This window comes from Corvus kubaryi, unplaced genomic scaffold, assembly GCF_017639235.1.
Source record: "Corvus kubaryi isolate FWS band 111438036 unplaced genomic scaffold, C.kubaryi_AGA036_p1.0 37398, whole genome shotgun sequence".
NCBI classification, from domain to species: Eukaryota; Metazoa; Chordata; class Aves; order Passeriformes; family Corvidae; genus Corvus; species Corvus kubaryi.
In genome coordinates, this window is record NW_024581137.1 from 41,923,681 (window position 1) to 41,941,887 (window position 18,207).

Consider the following 18,207-nt stretch of genomic DNA (forward strand, 5'->3'; position numbering starts at 1 on the left):
CATTCAGCACATATCAGCCCAGATTCCTAGGAGGCAGACAAAATGGGAGTTACAGTTTGGGGCTACACGGCAATTGTTTGTGTTTACCTCGCTGGATCAAGGGGACTGAGACTGCTTATCTGCGAGTCGAAGAGGGGAAAATGACCTCACACGTCCTGCAAGGAAGAACATTCAGATGAGCAATTATCAGACAATAGCTGACGCTCTGGAATTTCCTCTAGTAACAATAACTTGATTGCTTGCATATTCTTACAGGCACTGGAAAGAGAGGCGGAGAGAATCAGGCACCCCAACAACTTTGACAGTCTCCATGATTTTATTTAGGACACATGGAGATGAAAAGTTGGAAGTGGTGTTATAGAGTAGAGCTGCATTCCTACTGAGTGTGACTGTGTGTTTCAGGTCTGTGCTGCTTTTAGATTACGAAAGTATCTTTCTCCATGCCAGACTGCTCCATCCTGCTCACTTCGACCATGGACATCTGGATGTCCATGGATGATGAACATCATCCCAGACGTAAAACAGAGATCTTTCCTCCTGAAGACACCCAGTGTTGGCTGCAGGGTTTTTGCTATATACAGAGAGATGTATGCTTATTAGTGTCCTGTACCTGAATATGGCATTCGCTTGTCATTTTGGATCACTGTGCAGTGAAGGTAGTGCAAAGCTTGAATTTCACCCCAGAACTCTTTGCATTCCTCACTTCTAATAAATGAAACACATTAGGAAGAAAAATCTCTCTTTAAATTTTTTTATTGGAACATGCTCAGAATAGTTCAGGTATAGGCTCAGCAAGGGATCTTTTAGTGATCTTATTCTTTAGTACGCTTCAAAGAACTAATAACACCTTTAAAGTTCATAATAAAATACCCTAATAATGAATATTAATCCATGTGGGCTATTTTTATGAGATCGTAACGATCTGAAGTGAAAGTTCATCTTGCTGGAAATATGTAACATAGCCAAGAGAAAGAAAAGCTCTCACCCTCTCCAGCGAGAACTGCAGAAAGGAAAAAAGCAGACTTCTTATCATTCAGAATTTACTGAAAACATGTTGAATGTTTATTTGAAATGAGAGGAAAGGCCAGCCAGCTGGCAGCCTTCTGAAAGTCTGCGTGTCTCCTCTCAGCAGATGGTGCACACAGAACCCAAACACAAAGCCTCCTCCTTTTGTCTGAGGTGCTTGAAACGTGCTTCAAGGCAGAACTGTGGGCTGCTGTGCGACCACTGCTGCTGTCTGCAGGGGACTAGTGAGGGTAGGAAGCATTTTAAGATGGGTAAAAGACCATTTAGTGTGAAGGGTTTTATTGTTTTCTTGATGAAATAAGCTTCGAGCTGATCCTTTTGTCCCAGCACAGAGGGGAAAAAAAAAAAAAAAAGAAGGCTTGATAATCCCTCTGTGTAATACTAGCAGTCAATTGCACAGACTCTGTTATCTCTTCCAGTGTCTCCCGCTCTCCTCTGCTCCCCTAGAGCACCCATCGTTGCCCTTCCCCACAACTGCTCTGCTGTGATCTGCCCACATTCATTCTCTGTAACTCAAATCCATTCCATCTCCTTTGAATCAGAGCTTTTCTTTTACTTTTTCTCCATTTCTTCCCTAATGATTATTTATGAAGTAAATTATGCACATTACAGCTTATATGAAAATAATAAATGTTCTGGCACAATTACTATAGTAAACTGTCTGGGTAATAAGCCCTGAAAATTGCAGGGAAAATGCCAAAACATTTCATTGTATAAGCGCCACAACCTGGGAGCATGAAGTGCCCATGACTAATCATTGGTCTCATTAACTAAACCGATGGTGGATGTAAAGACAATAATTAAGTCTGTGGCATTTATGACTTTTTAGTCAGAAATGGTAAAACCATCGTTGGTAATTGGCCACTTTGAGAGGCGGGATAAGCTGGCGGCCAGTTTTCCTAGTAAGAAAACACCTGTAATGAACCTGACCTTAGCGCTCAGCAGCATGCGCTGTGCTGCCGGGGCCCCCGAGCCGGCCCGGGACAGACGGAGCTCCCCCCACACGGGAGCCGCGGCTCTGCCCCCGGCACAGCGCTCGTGTTCGAGCGGGAGGAGGGAACGGAGCTCCCCCTAATGTTGTTTCCACATCCTACAGCCCGGGCTGCCCGGGGGGGGGCGGGCCCGCTGGGGCTGGGCTCTGCCCGCAGCCGCCGCGTCTCTCGGGAGGGATGCTCGGGGTACTAAACCCGAACCAGGAGCCCTTGCTGGCCCGCCCCAGAGATGTTTGCTGGCTCCACTCTTAGGACTGGGCCTTATTAGTTTAATCATAGAATCGTAGAATGGTTCATGTTGGAAGACACTTTCCAAAGGCCATCTAATCCAACTCCCCTGCCACGGGCAGGGACACCTTCGACTAAATCAGGTTTCTCAGAGCCCTGTCCAGCTTGACCTTGAACATTTCCAGGGATTTGCCTCTCTGGGCAAGTAGTTATTAATTAATTAATTAATTAATGACTATTCTTACTGTTAAGCCTCCTAGGAAAAGCTCTTCATAGCTAAGCAAGTTGCTTACACTAAAGCAGGAACAAAGTGAAAAGTGAATTTCTAGTTTAAGGATTAAAGGCAGACTCCACTCACAGGCACATCAGAGGATTGCCTTTTACTGCTGTGGGTCCCAGGGCACTGACTCTGGTAGAATTATCCAGCTGCTCTGTTACTCACTGAATACAGCTTTGTGTAATGGTTGTCTCATCAGCCTTGAGGAGCTCAGGCATAATGGTGTTCCGGTTTGACCAAATTTAGAAATATATATATACTCTGAGAGAAGGCACAACCACCCCTCCCCCCACCAGGTTCGGGAAAAAAATAAATTTTCCTCGAAGGAAAGTGAAGAAGATAAAACTATTTATTTAACAAGCACACGGGAAAGGAAAATAATGTTAAATGGTAAAATCTTTCGCTGTAGAGGAAAAACCTGAGAAAGTGTTCGAGTCCTCCCTTTGGTCTCCTCGGAGCTGGGGCTTGGGCCGGGGCCAGGCCCTCTGTGCCCGGTGAAAAGTCCTCCCGATGTGCTCTGATGTTACAGCAATCAGGCAGTCCAGTAGAAAAGGGAGAAAATCCGAAATTCCAGAGAAGGAAAAGTTCAGCTCTCAGCCTCTCTCCAGAGAACAAGGAACTGCAAAAAAACTGGCCAAAAACTGACTGGAAAAACTGCCAGCCGGGTGCTTCCTCGCTCCCCCCTGCCCCAGCTGAAAAAAAACCCCCTGCTATCTTTATGTGACCTTGAACAAGTTTCAAACTGCTTTGAGAAAGTTTTGCTCAGTTTTTTCTTCCCCCTCTCAGGCTCAGTTCAGAGGCATAGAAAGGCCAATAATTAATTTCTGGGCATAGGCAGCGATATGGGATACACATCATAAGGTCACCCCAAGACAATGGCTAGTTTTATTATAGCCACAGATCTCTGACACAGATCCTATATAGTAGAGAGAGCCTCTTTACCCCCTTCTTTTTAAACCTGTTTCCACAAGAAGAAATGGAAAGGGGTTGTTGTTTATGGAGTGTAAAATCCACTTTATTTTATACATAGTTAAACACCTTATTTCTCAAGGCCCGTGTAAAGTTCTGACATGCACAAGCTTTTCACAAATAAAGATTATTTTATGAAATACCACGAGGTAAGGATTATAATCTGGAGTATTCCTGTTTCCATTCAGAGGTCCAGAAGCCTGCAAAAGTCTGTAAGCTGTACAGGGCACAGATACTTATAAGAAATGAATGTGAATTGGAGTGGGTGGCATTGTGGGTTAGGTAAGTGTCCTGAGTTAGGCTGCTGGCTGGCTGAGCTTCATCTGAAATAATGTCATGTGGTACAAAATATTGAAATGGCCAGAGTTCTGTCCTTGGCAACACATCTGAATACCCTCAAAAACGGTGTAAAGAAGGCATGTGCAGCATCTAAAGCCTGGAGCACTACCTAGTGCTTCACCCAAGCTCAGTGCATTGGCAGAAATCAAGAGGTGAAATAAAGCTGCTGGGGGAACTGCTGGTCAGTGTGTCAGCTTTGGCTGGCCATTGGCAGGATGATACACATTTGAGAAGGGATGTTGTCAGACCTGATTACTGCAACCCACCTACCAGGACAAAGCAGTCCCAGCTGTTGAAAGAGCACAACAAATTCTGGATGCTAATATTGGCATTAATGAGTTGAGTAAATACAGAATCATAGAATTTAGGTTGGAAAACTCTTTTAAGATCATCAGGTCTAACCATTAATCTAACACTGCAAAAGTCACCACTAAACCATATCCCTAAGTGCCACATGTAATTGTCTTTTAAATACCTCCAGGGATGGTTACTCAACCACTTCCCTGGGCAGCCTGTTCCAGTGCTGGACAATCCTTTCAGTAAAGAGATTTTTTCCTAATATCCAATGTATAAACCTCCCCTGGAGCAACTTCAGGTTGTTTCTTCTCGTCCTTGGAAGAAGAGGCCAACCCCCACCTCTCTACAATCTTCTTTCAGGCAGTTGTAAAGAGCAATAAGGTCACCTCCAAACCTCCTTTTCTCTAAGCTAAACACCCCCAACTCCCTCAGCTGTTCCTCATCAGACTTGTGCTCCAGACCTTTCACCAGCTCCATTGCCCTTCTCTGGACCTGCTCCAGCACTTCAATGTCCTTCTTGTAGTGAGGGGCCCAGAACTGGACCCAGGATTTGAGGTGTGGCCTCACCAGTGCCAAGTACAGGGGAATGATCACTGCCCTGGTCCTGCTGGCCACACTGTTGCTGATCCAGGCCAGGATGACATTGGCCTCTCAGCCACCTGGGCACTCGCTGGCTCATGTTCAGCTGCTGTTGACCAGCACCCCCAGGTCCTTTTCCAGCTTGCATCTTTCCATCCACTCTGTCCCCAGCCTGTAGCACTGCAGGGGTTGTTGTGACCCAAGGGCAGGCACAGGCACTTGGCCTTGTTGAACCTCAGAGCTCTGGCCTCTCCCCATCAATCCAGCCTGTCCAGATCCCCGTGCAGAGCCTTCCTGCCCTCCAGCAGATGAACACTCCCACCCAACTTGTTGCCTCTGCAAACTGACTGAGGATGCCCTCAATCCCCTCATCTGGATCATTGATGAAGATATTAAACAGAACTGGCCCCAATACCAAGTCTGAGGAACAGCACTGATGACTGGCCACCAGCTGGATGTAACTCCATTCACCAACACTTTCTGGGCTCAGCCATCAGGATAGCTTTTTACACAGCAAAACTATTGAAAGAAGGGGAAGACACAACTTTTAGAAAGACTTATTTGACCTTGTGTGACTTAAGGGGAAACCTTACAGATGGAGGAATCTTGAGTGCAAGAAGAGGTGTTGCTCATTCTCTTGGATTTATCTATCATAAAAGTGGGATTTCAGATTTTATGGTTCTCTCAGAGTAATGTCTAAACAAATTTTAAGAAGTGGAAGAGACTCTCTGTTGAGATTTGTAAAAAACGTAAGTGCAAAAGTTCACATTGTGACCTTCCCATACTCTGTGTGTGTCTGTGGATGGACATCCACCTCCACCAGCTCTTACCTATCACTCAGAGTAAATTCTCACCATTTATTTTACTGTGTTGCCCTTCAGCTTATCCTCATTTTCTATGGTACCCACAAAGTTATTGTAGGGAAATCACAGGTTTAATGTTAGCTGCAACCTTTGCCACAAGAAGACGTTAGGACTCTCAGAAAAATCTACCACAAGCAGCCAGCACCTCATTAGAAGAAAAATCTGATCAAATGTGGATTTTTTATGAGAAGTTTGAGCACTTTGCCATGAGGATAGATGCAAAAGGTGTGAATAAATCAAGGGGTAAAATCACTGCTATAAAATCTTTTCTTGAAAACATTACACCAGGGATCCCAGATATTACTTTTCCCTACACTTATATTTTTCATCCATCAGAGTTTTTTCAATGTTATCTAATTTTGCAAATCCTGAAAGGTCACCGGTTGTAGGTGGATTTATATACTTCTGTTATTTCAAATAGAAATACAGCACTGAACTTTGTGTGTTTGGCCCTTTATATATCTTCAGGAAATTCTAGAAATGAAATACTGATGGATAACACAAATCCCATAACTAACCCCTGCCACTTTAGGGAGAAAGAAAACTGCTAGTGAAAATGAAATGAGCTTCTCAGCAGTAAAGTCTTGCAGACTAGGGGAATTGACAGTGAAACCAAGGATACCCTCAGCCCAAAGACATTGCTAAGAGAATTAAGAGAAGAGTTAGGGAAAAGCAACATACCCTGTGCTGAAAGGGTGGCCGAGGAGTGAAGGAAGCATGTGCTACATGGTATTAGAATTATTGCAAATGCTTCAAAATGTTTTAACAAGCATTCACACTTATGTTTAGATCATACATATTTAAACCACAGACTGAGCACTGAGACCTCCTCTCCAACACAGAAGAATGTAAGTATAATGTTTACTGGGGAATGGGCAGACTAACAAAGAGGCAAAGGCTTCTCTTCAGTAAAGCAGTGTTAGTGCGCTGCTGGGAGTAATCTGGCAGGGAGAGAGATCCTGAGGGACCTGAGGAGAGAGCACAAGAGTCATCAGAGCTCTAGAAAATATGACCAAAGAAGAAAAAGATTGAAGTCCCTGTGGTAGCTCAATCCAGAGAAATCTGAAAGTGGATATGTGCAAAATCTAAATGGTACCTCCAAAGAGGAAGGAATGAATAGTTCACCATATTCACTGTGTTGGCACAGGAAAAATAGACTGACATTGAAACAGGGATAAGCAAGGATGGGGGAGCAAGGTTAGTGGGGCAGGCATCTGGTTGCTAGGAAAGTCTGTGGAATCTCCACCACTAAGGAATTCTGAGAAATTACTTAATCCTAGAACAAGAAGTATGCTTTCAGGTGCATTTTAGTGGCAAAAGTGAGTGACTGAGAACAGTGGGGCAAAGCTTTAGGGGAAGAACCATTTTCAAAACTGACATAGAGGTACAGACATGGAAAAACAGAGAAACTGAGGGCCAAAACCTCTGGGCTAGACAGAATTGATTTGCACTAACCCCAAGGACAAATGAGAACTCTCAGAGCACAAACCTTTCTCCAGTGCTCTAACTCACCAGGATCTAGAGAGCTGTGTGCTAAATTTAACACTGTTCGCAATCTGGTATTCTCTGAAAGAAAATGTTGAAAGAAAATTTCCTATGGAACAGAACTAGCTACACAAGGCCCTTCTGCCTCTGGGATAAAAAGGAAGGGAGACACAGTACAGAGCAGATAAAAAATTATGTGGGGAAAGCCATGAAAGGCACCAGGAAACATAGCTGAAAACTAGACTATGCAAATGCAGACCAGACATAAAGTGAGAAGCTGGGGCACAAAAGATGACAGGTGTTGCACAGAGATTAATAGTTCCTGTGAAGATTAAGAGTGTCCGCTGTCTCTAAAAAATAAAATGGGAAAAAAAGAAGGGAAAAACTCCAAAGCTGGCAAAGCTGCAGAGGGAATAGCAAGGTACAGGTGAGTTCTAAAAATATGGGAAATGAAAATGAAATGGCTTGGAAAGAAAGTCAATGGAGAAGATAACCAGAGAAAAAGGAATGAGAGAGGAACAGAAGAACTAAGAGATTTAAAACCTTTACCATCACATATTATCACTTCCCAATAAAATGTGCCATTACGAGGGTGCTGCTGCCAGAATCAACAGAAAAAAGGAGAAGAAGGGTGATAGCAAAGATGGAAGAGTAACAGGGTTTTACAGATGATTTGAAGGAGAGTGTTCAGATGACAAGAAATGGAAGATGGTAAGAGTTGGTCGACTGATAAAACTGAACACAGGAAAGAGATCAAAGAGGCAACATCCAAGGGCTGTCTGCAAGTGAGAATGCAGAGCAGGGAGGGAGAAAAAGAGAGAGATATCCTGTTTAGAGAGGTGCAGCTAAGCTTGAAATGGCTGAATTTATGGGGTGAAAATAGGAAAGACAAGAGCAAATTCAGATGAGAGTTATAGGCTGTCTCACACTATGAAACAGCCCAGGGACCATTTGGAGACTGACTGGCCCAGCGCAGATTGCACCTATAGAGCTACATGTTCAGACCGCTGAACAGGATGGCTGTGACCAGAAAGCCTGTTGGAAATGTTCCCAGGTTGGCATCAATGTCCTAACACTGCCATGGAAGGAGTGCTGGGCAAGGCCAGCACCCTCCCAGGGTCTGCAGTACCTGTGCAGGCTGGGTGCTGCTGCTCAGGACTGTGCCCTTGCTCCTCCTGTAACAGATGACTCCCAAAGGGCCCAAAACTTCAAGAGAGAGGGAAGATTAAGAGTCTGTGGAGGGTGCTTTACCATTGCTACTGATAGGACCACACAAATATTATTATCAAAAATAAGGTGGTTCAAAACAGAACAGCTGAGTAGGATCATGAGTAAAAAGCCTTTTCAGGTAAATACAGCGTCATCATGTTGCTGCCAGGAACAAAGGTAATCATTTCAGCTGACAGGACGATGCAGAATTGAGTTCAACTGGCATAAATGTAAAATGTATGCATAATGCATATTCCTGGAGTAGCAGAAATGAAAATAGGCTTGGTATCATTCCGCTTTGATAAACATGGAGCTTATCTTCTGTTTGCAATAGCAATTTATCAAGTCTGATGTCCTAGAGCAGTGGGGGGACAGGGGAACATCTGCAGCATAGTGAACAGCATAGAAAGCACAGCAGAGATGGCTGGACACCTTTGTGGAGCTCACAGGGTGCAGAAAAAATAAAAGTTCTGCAAGCTTCAGTCAGAGGGTGTGCCCTGGAACTCAGTTGATCTAACCCTTACCTCTCAGCACTGCAGTCTTTGTTAAGCACTACTCCTGGACATAAGAGGAATGCTGGATGAATTTTTCCACCTCTCTTGCCCCCTGCTCATTCCCAGCTGTGTGAGATGTGGCACCTTCCTCTTCCTGTTGTTGCAAATGCTGGCTCTGATGTTGCCTCAGGTGAGTAATTGAGACTCTCAGGGCTAAAAATGTAGGTGGGGTTGGAGTATAAAAGGAACACGGTTAGGACAATCCATAGGGTTCAAAGCATGTGGATGTGCTTGTGTATTTACGTAGTTGAATATATGAGTGCAATGGAAGAGACCAAAGCAGAGACCTTAACTAGTATCAGAGGATCAGAGCTATTCAGCAGAACTGGAAGGTAAGGGAAGGGATTTTTTCCCCAGTCTTGGGCTATTTTTCCAGCATTTGGTCGTTTAATGGAGGTACTTGGTGTGTTTGGTATGTGACAGTTCACCAGTACAAAAACATTTTCATTTACAGCAAAGACAAAGGCAAGAGGAGACACATCTGCAGCACCACTCCAAGACACCAAACCTGCACCTGTATTACACTGAATGGTGCTGCCTCCTCCTTCAACAGTGCCTGGTCTCACGCAGACCTTGGTGAACCCCTGCCACGAGTACACAATTTTGTTCTTGCATCAGGGTGGGGCTGCTGGGATACACACTCCTGAAAGATGGGTCCCACCGAGAGGTGGAAAGGTAACCCTGACACTGGGACACTGAGCTGCAGAGAGAGGATATGATGTGCTTTAAGCAGGTGATGGAAATTTTACCCAAAAGATGCATCACAACGTCAAGAAAAAATTTTTCATTTGGGCAGAGGTAGGGAAAGGAGAATCCTCCTGCCTTGAACCACAGAGATGGAGGGGACCCAATCCAGCTGCCAGCCGCTGAGTTTCCCATTTATGTGTAGCATAAGCTACAGTACTGCACAGGCTCTGAAGGCACACTTCCTTTCTCTTCCCATTTTTAATGGCTTTAATGGAGCCCTAAAGCCAGCTTGTCTTCATTCTCTGGTCTTCATTTGTTGTGATTATTTCTATACAGACTTTGTGGAGATCTAAGAGCCAAAGTTATAGAATGGGTTTTTGTAGAGTTAGGAGGAAAATCACAGCTGATTTTACCTTTAAGGAAAGAATGAACTCACCAAATATCGCAGCTGATTTTTATAGAGAAATGTGTCTACACAAACTAATTTAGCATATTGAATTTAAAAAAGCATTAAAACCCCTTAAGTACAACATTTCTGCGTTAAATGAAATTACAGAAAGTCAAATGCAATGGCTGGAAGAGGAAAAATTATCTAGTCTCATATTTGATTTCCCTGACTGCTTCTTGTTGGCTCACTGAGCACATTCACTTTTTCATCAAAATGGTCACCAGAATTTTGTTCTGCTCTGTTTGTTGCAGAGCATCACAGACACTGCAGATCTTAGGAAAAAAAATCTCTTTTCCCTCTTTCTCCCAATGTGTTAAACTGCCATCTTGTAAAATGAACTAACCTTGCAATTTGGTATTAAAATAAACCTCTATGCAAGTCGTTTTTACAGCAGGAACAAAATTTAAGCAATGAATGCTGATACGCCTACACAAATACACATACATGCACACACGCCCACACACAGCCATCCAAAGTGAAGACTCAGTTCCAGATTCTGTATAAATTTGACCTGGGTTGTGCTCATTTCGGATGTGGAAATCTGTAGTTTTTGTGGAAAATGCCTTAGAACAGCACGCAGGGCAGTGATAACACATTTGCAGAGGGGCAGTATAAATAGCAGATCTGAGATAAGATGGCTGATAAGTTCTGGCTTATCAGATAGAAGATGCCCCTCCTGCTTGTGGAAGAGAATGAATGATTTACATATATCTTAACATAATTCTTTGATATCTTTTAGGAAAAAAAGTAGAATGTTGTGAATTTTCCAAACCTACAGAGTCCAAGTCTTGCTTTCCAAAATGATTTTTAGCTAAAACATCGTGATTCAGAAGAATCAGCAGCACAGAGGCTGCTTACACTTGCTGAAATTATTAGCTACGAATGACTGATGCTGAAAGCAAAGCTGAAGGTTATGTATCTTCTAATCACAGCAGGGTAAAACCAGATGACATTGTCTTGGAAGTGAAAAGAAGACATTGACCTGAATTGTCCTCGGCAGAGTTACATGTGAAGGAAGCCCACTTTCCACAAACCCAGCAGCATGGGTTTGGATATACTTGATCTGTCTCTCACTTAGGTGCTGTTTCAAACTTTGGAACATGCACCAAACATGGACAGAATGAGGGACTTACAGTGTCAAAAGCAACATTATCCATATCTTCCCCTCTCTGTCGTTAAATGTTTGCAAGGCACAGCATCAGTCCAGTGCAGAACTTGACGGTGTCTCTCCTTTGTCAGTGTAGACTAAAATACTGACTCTCGCAAAATCTGTGAGTGGTTTACTATTGATTGCAGTGTAGATAGATTTTAGCCTCTGCATCTCTTTGAAAATGAATATGGAGTTTGGACAGACCAACTGAAAAAAAAGTAGATTTTGAATAGGGAAGTAGCACTAAAACCGGTGCACTTATCAAAATAGGTCCCTGGATTATCTTACTACCACCAGTATTTTTACTGCTCTGAAAGCTGTCATTTGTGTTTCAATGAAATACCTAGAGCTGGCTGGCTTCTCTTTCAGCTACTGGAAGTTTATTTTATATGAAGAACTGCATGTCCCTATGTAGGTTACTCAGAATCAGTAAATTTACTGTATCTCAATAAAGGAAAAAGAAACTTATGCTTGGTAAAAGTATTGTATGTCTAGGAAAACTGGCAGACTGCAGTCCTGTTACTTATGCTACAATCACAGTGGGTCACTACTTACACTCTTGGAAAAGGACACACTGACGTGGCTTCCTTGCCTTTAGTCATTTGGTGCAGCTGAGTCAGAAGAGACACAGGTTTAACAAGTGACCCAGCTCATCATTCTCTTTCTGGAGCACAGTGGGATCAAGAAGCATTCTGACTCTTGAGAGAGCTAGCATTTTAGCCTGCATTGGCAAAAGAGAGGCATCAAGCCCTGCACTGGACTGATGCTGTCTCTTGAAAACATTTAATGAAAGAGAGCGGAAGGTACGGGTAACAAAGCTCTTGACACTGTAAGTCCCAAGTCCCCACTCTGTCTGCCCTTGGTGTGTGTTCTATAGATTGAAACAACAGCTGGATAATACTGCCAAGACAACTCAAGTACACCCATCCCACACTGCTGGACAGGATTTGCGAAAAATAGGCACCTTTCACGAATTATGATTTGGAGTAAGAAAATAACCAGCAGTCTATTAGATGAAAACTGAGTATGAACAAATTTGTCTTTGAAGCTACAACTTAATGTGTAACTGACACACCTTTGTTTTGATTTTACTATTTGAATTGCCTTAGAAAAGTAATTGAGATAATCAATGCAAAAACTAAACCACTGGCTATATTATGCCTTAGAGAGAGGAGTTGCAGGCTGAGGTTAGATGTAGAAAAACAGTTATCCTTCTTTTCTATTGCTGCAAAGTAGGTTGGGTTTTTTTTCATGGGAAATCATCACTCTTTCTAGAGAAGGCACATTGAAATGTTCCACTGAAATAGCTTTCCTCTTGACAATAATGGCTAAATCCTTTCTATACCTCATCAGTATTAGCTTTCAATCTTTTCAGAAGCCTCTGATTTCTAGAATCAGTGGGGAACAAGCACTTTCTGCTGAATGCCATCCTTGCTCAGTTGAACCATAGACTCAAGTCTCCCCAGTTTCACAGACATGTACAAAAATTCCCTGCTGCTCTTGAACTGACATTAATTTTGAAGATAATTCTAGAGGAATGCTGGATTGGCTGAAGAGATTTCTTCTTCTATAGGGATTTTTTTCTGAGTTCAAAGACCCAAAGCTCTTAGCCCCAAAAGACCTCTTTACCATCTGTATGAATGATGTAGCTCTGTGCATCACTATTCACTACAGGTCCCAGTGACCAGTGATCCACATCAGGAAATATGAACCCCAGAGTTGCAAATAAAGGGCGTCAGTGATGAGGGACCCTAAAGTGTATCTGTCAGTCTGCTCCTACCCACTGTCTGCCTTATTTCTTCGTGTCATGCCTCCCTCTTCAGTGCCAGAGGACTGCCCAGATCAACTCACAGATTTCCCACCCCAACACTGCAGTGGCAAGTGACTGTCTCATCTCTCATCTGCTGTCCTTGCTTTATAGGGTTCGTATGACTTTTGAAGGTTTGGCCAAAAGCTTATCTGGCCATGTGCCCTCTTGTCCATTAAAACTGCTTTCATAAATCAAAAAGATGAGTATTCTGGAGCCTTTTACATATAACAAAAGGCTGTATCATTGTTTTATTTTTCTCACTGTACTACCTCCAACACCTTGCCTTTCTCTTCCAGAGTGAAGTCTGTCTGACCTAGAGTCAAGCAGAGCCTCTCTTTTTTACAAGTTATTAAAAAAGGGTCAGAAAAATCAAATTTCTTTGGCTCCACTTTTTCCTTCCGTCTCTGATATCATTGATATGTCCCTCTCATTCATTGTTTAAAAAAAAGCATCTACTCTGTCTCACCTCTTGTTTTTCTGTTGAATGTGGAATGGGGCGGCTGGACAGGAGTAGGGAGAGGATAATCTGGTTTTCTTGGATAAATCTAGTTTCTTCCAAGAAGAAAAATAAAAGCAGCATTTTAACTGAGGGTTTATTTTGAATATTTTATCAGGTGAAAGCAAGGGCTGCCTCCAACCTCAAGGTCCACGATCAGTAGCTTCTGCTTTTTGCATCTTATTTCAAGTGGACAGCTCTACATGAAACAGCAAAGCTGTTAAAAGACCCACTTAACAACACAGCATAAAGAAACCATTTCCAAACAGAACTTATTTTGAGATTGTGATTTAGCTCCAATTAATTCAAATTATTCCTCCCTTTGAAGTTTATTTTCATTAGCTGACATCTGCAAATTCTTAGAACAAAATGTAACAGGATGTAGGTTCTTGTAACATTTTAATAGGAATTCTGTATTCTTCCTTCTGTATATGAGGTGAGTGGGCAAATACTTATCTATATAAATTAACATAAATTCATTGGCTACAGTAAAGATATGCTAATCTACATCAGATAACAATTTTTTCTGTTTTATGTAACAGAGAGAAAATGCAAGATGATTTTAGTCTTGAAATAGATTTGAAAAAAAAGTAACTGGTATAATAATTGGGAGGAAGAATACTTCATCTGGACATAAAGTTAAATCCAAAGTAGTTACCATGCCATCATATTGCAGGTTACATCTTTGAAAGTTCAAAAAACATTTATAATACCCTAAATCCCTAAAGCAGCAAGGAAGAAAACAACAGACAGCAATTTACTGCTGTACAGACTGGATTAGGATTGTGTACATTCATGATTTATTGCTTGATAGCAAAATTATTTTTCTTGAGATATTGTTGGAAGTATTATGAATGGTATTCTTGTTGTAAGAGAACAAATAAACCCACCTTGCCTGTGCTCTTCTCCCAGTGATTATTCTTCCCTGACAGTTCCAAAGGATGTATATTTAGTTGCTAAAAAGCACTGTATTAATTTGAATGCTCATTGTAATTAACTAGTTCATTACTGAAACCAAGGTGCTCAGAAGAAACTTAGCTACTTCATATAACACATCCTGGTTGAGATGTTATTTTCCTGATGCTTATAATGATTTTTAAACTTTATTTTTCAGGTGATTCCTCCTTTATCTCATTTTAGTGCATCTATCTCTCATTGATTTCTTGCCTGCTTCATTCTGACCCTGGCAAGGTGCTGGACTGCTGTTGAGCTGTGTCCTCAAAGTTGCGGGTTTGAAGCTCTTGTTGAGAAGGGTCTCCACCTCTCACTTGCCATCGGAATGTTCTAGGCCCTGGCTATTAATCCAAAAATAAGCACTCTCACCACCTCTGTCTGTGTTTAAGCAGACATCCATTAATCTGTACCCAAATACATGAGTTAGGTAGTTAAGGACAAGAAATATTTTTACCCTTTGAATGAATGCTGCTCTTGCTGCAGCTAAGATTATCAGGGGATCGAGCACTCCTCCTCTCCATGTGAGTTACTGCTCACCCAGGGATGGCTGAGGGTCTGAGCTCAGCAGCTTGTTCTGCTGCAGGGGCTGGGGATTCATGTTAGCCTTTAGGCTTCATAAAAGAGGGCCAGAAATACTAATGTCTCTTTTCGGATATAGCAGTGAATCTTCTTCTACCATTATTAGGGGTGTTGCCCACTTAATGTCCTTATTTAGCACAACATTTACACTGGAAATTAAGGGGAAGTGGGATTTGCTTTGTGAAGGCAGCCCAGGTACTGTGCTAGCCATTTATTCCATTTGCTGCACACAGCCTTAATTGACACAGGAGTTTCTGGTTTACCTTTGTTTGAATTTCAAATAAAGAATTAGTGGAAAATGTCTCAGGGATCTGACTGCTTTGGGTATGTGTTCTGAGCTGCAGTTCTGCTCTCCTTAGTGCAAGTGTGTTACACTGTGTGTCCTTGCCACAGAGGCTGAGAGCACCACCAGCTCTCAGTACCTGTGCACAGTGTTTCCCAACACTCACATCATGCCTGTAAAGTACAAGCAGAGTGGACTGTATTTTTATCTGTATTTTATATGGGCTATATTTAGACCTGAACTTCAGCATTCCCCATCTTTTCCCAACTGTGAATAAGCTAACAAAGCTTTGAATAGTGTTTATTTAAACTGTAGAGTCTGCATCTGCATATTAGATATCAGATGCAAGTTCTCCGTAAACAATTAGGTGCCAAAGTCATCAATGTGTTTTCTGACATTTTCTCCTAATCGAGAATAACATTTTCTGTTGGAGATAAGATGTAATCTTTCAAGCATATACTACCACTTGCTATTTCAAGTGTTTGGGGGGAAGATTTTAAAGTTGGAAAAAAATCATGCTGTGTATTTTCAGAAAAAGAGACGAGAGAGATTATAAAGAAACGAATGAAATAGATATCACCGGAAGACTACAAAAGAATTATTAAAGTACTTTTTAGTAATCACCCAGAAGTAATAAACTGATTAAGATTAGCCAGTGTGAGATTGTCAAGAAAACTCCACATGAAACAAGCTGAATTTTCTTCTTTGACTCATAACTGACTTCATGGACAGTGATGAAGCAGTAGATATTCTATACATCTGCATCAGCAGCATTCACTATATACATAGCTTGAGGTCCTCATCAGTAAACTAAGGAAATATTGTGTAGGTGATTCATGAGTCAGTAAGCAATTGCTCCTGAATTCATTTTCAAAAGTAAGTATCAGCTGTGTACTATCAAACCAGGAGGATGTTTCTAGTAGGTTCCTGAAAGGTTCTGATCTCAGATACGTTCTCTTAAATAGGTTAATGAACAGATTGGCTAAGGAAATAAAAGGTCAAATCATTAGCAAATGACTACAAGAAACAAGGAGATAGTTAAAAGCATTTTGAAAAATGCTTTTAAGGAATTAAATATAATCTGGAAAAATCAGAGGGTGCCTAAAATCACTTTGGTAAAATTCAGCAAATACAAGTACAAAATACTACCCAGAGGTAGGCGAGCTCAAATCCTCAAATAAAAATAGATTATGGGTAACTGGGAAGCAATATGTTTTGAAAGGTTATGAGGATTACTAAGCATTACAGACTTGAGTACTGGTCAATACCATGATGAAGGTGAAAGAGCAGGCAGACTTCAATGTGGGTGTATTAACAGAGAATTTTACACATCCTGGAGAAGATGCATAATGGGAGGCCTTGTCTGGGACACCTAGAGAAACAGGCTAACAGAATGGATAGTCAAGAAGAAAACAGCAGGGCCAACAACAGTTTTGGAAAGCAAAGCATAGACTGTTAAGAAATTGGATTAATTTAGCCCAGATAAAGAAAAAAAGGAGTAAGTCAAAGCGGTCTTTTGCAGACAGATACTAGTTTATGGTGATTGTGCTCCTGAGAAGAAGGCAAAGAAACAAAGAAAGTAAAGAAGACTTTGAGTATATTATAGGGCCCCCTTAACCCCACACCTGATGCTAAGGTTATGAAATCTGGAAGAAGGTAGTTAGGGTGGCCGTGTGGTCTACCTGACTGAAAGTCTCTGAGAGTAGGCAGACAAGCCCCTGCCAGAGACAGCTGCCAGACTCCTGCTGCAGTGCTGGAGTGCTCTACTAGAGAACCTCTGTCAGATTCCTTCTGTCCCAATGTTTCTAAGAAATATCCAGTGGGTTGGAATTTCTCACTACCAGTGAACATTAACTGACAGGCAAGCTCCTGCTGCTTCTTTCATCCACTTCCAAGTAAGAACTTTAGTGCTCTGCATTTTGACTATTTCCCCCTGAAATATTTAGCTTATGGTTTTAATTCATTTGTGAGAGGAAACAAGAGAACTAACAAAGCCTGCTTTCCAATGGATTTGTGTTCACTTTTTCTCTCACCCTCTGCTGTAACACCAGCATTTCTCCCAGCCCCCATGGACTCCTTGCATTGTTTCTTAAAGTCTCACAGCACTGAGCTCACTGTCAACAGTACCTGCAACTCCCCCTTGTCTTTTTGAGTTCCACCCCATCAGCCCCCTTGGCTGTTCCCTCATTGTTGCATAGGGGGGGCTATCCCATATATTCCAGCTGTTTTGGGGGTATATTTATGCTTATTGGCCAATATGAGTGGCCAAATGAAACACCAAAGAGACCATCTAACTGTTGAATTCACTCTGAAGCTTTTCCCTCAGTGTAAAAATGAACGTGGGTTGCTTTCTTTGATCCAGCTGTGAGTTTCATGGCACTTGTAGAAGCTTGTAGACTGCTGTCAAACTTACCTGAAATGAATTAAAGGGATCAGAAGTCATTGGCAGACAGAAAATATTGCTGTTAGAACATTATTTGTTTAAGTACTCAAGCTAAGAGCACTTTTAAGAATACTTCATTTTTCATGTGTTTTTAAATACCATAAGCAGTGATTTTGTCTCTGTTTTGTGAGAGACATACAACACATAATTTTACAAGTTTTGGCACTTACTCTTGTGGGTATACTCTGTGTATCTCCTAAATAGCTCAGGACAAGCACTAATAAATGACTCTTTAAATATATTTCTTTCCTTGCTTGCAACTGGTTTAACTGGTTTAATAATGCAGTAATTGTGATGCTTTTAGCTTTCAAATACTTCAGATAAGCCAAGATCTTTTTGCATAGGCCATATTTGAAGAAAGTAAGTTACACTTATTCTGGTCTGTTAATAACAGCTAACACTTTGCACTACTGTTCTTTCTACACTGTAATTAGACTCATGTAGAGCTGACTTCTATCCTGATAGGTTGAATTTGGATGCTTCATGTGCATGTACATTGCATGAAGTAATTGCAATAGTTGTAACAAAACTCAGAAATA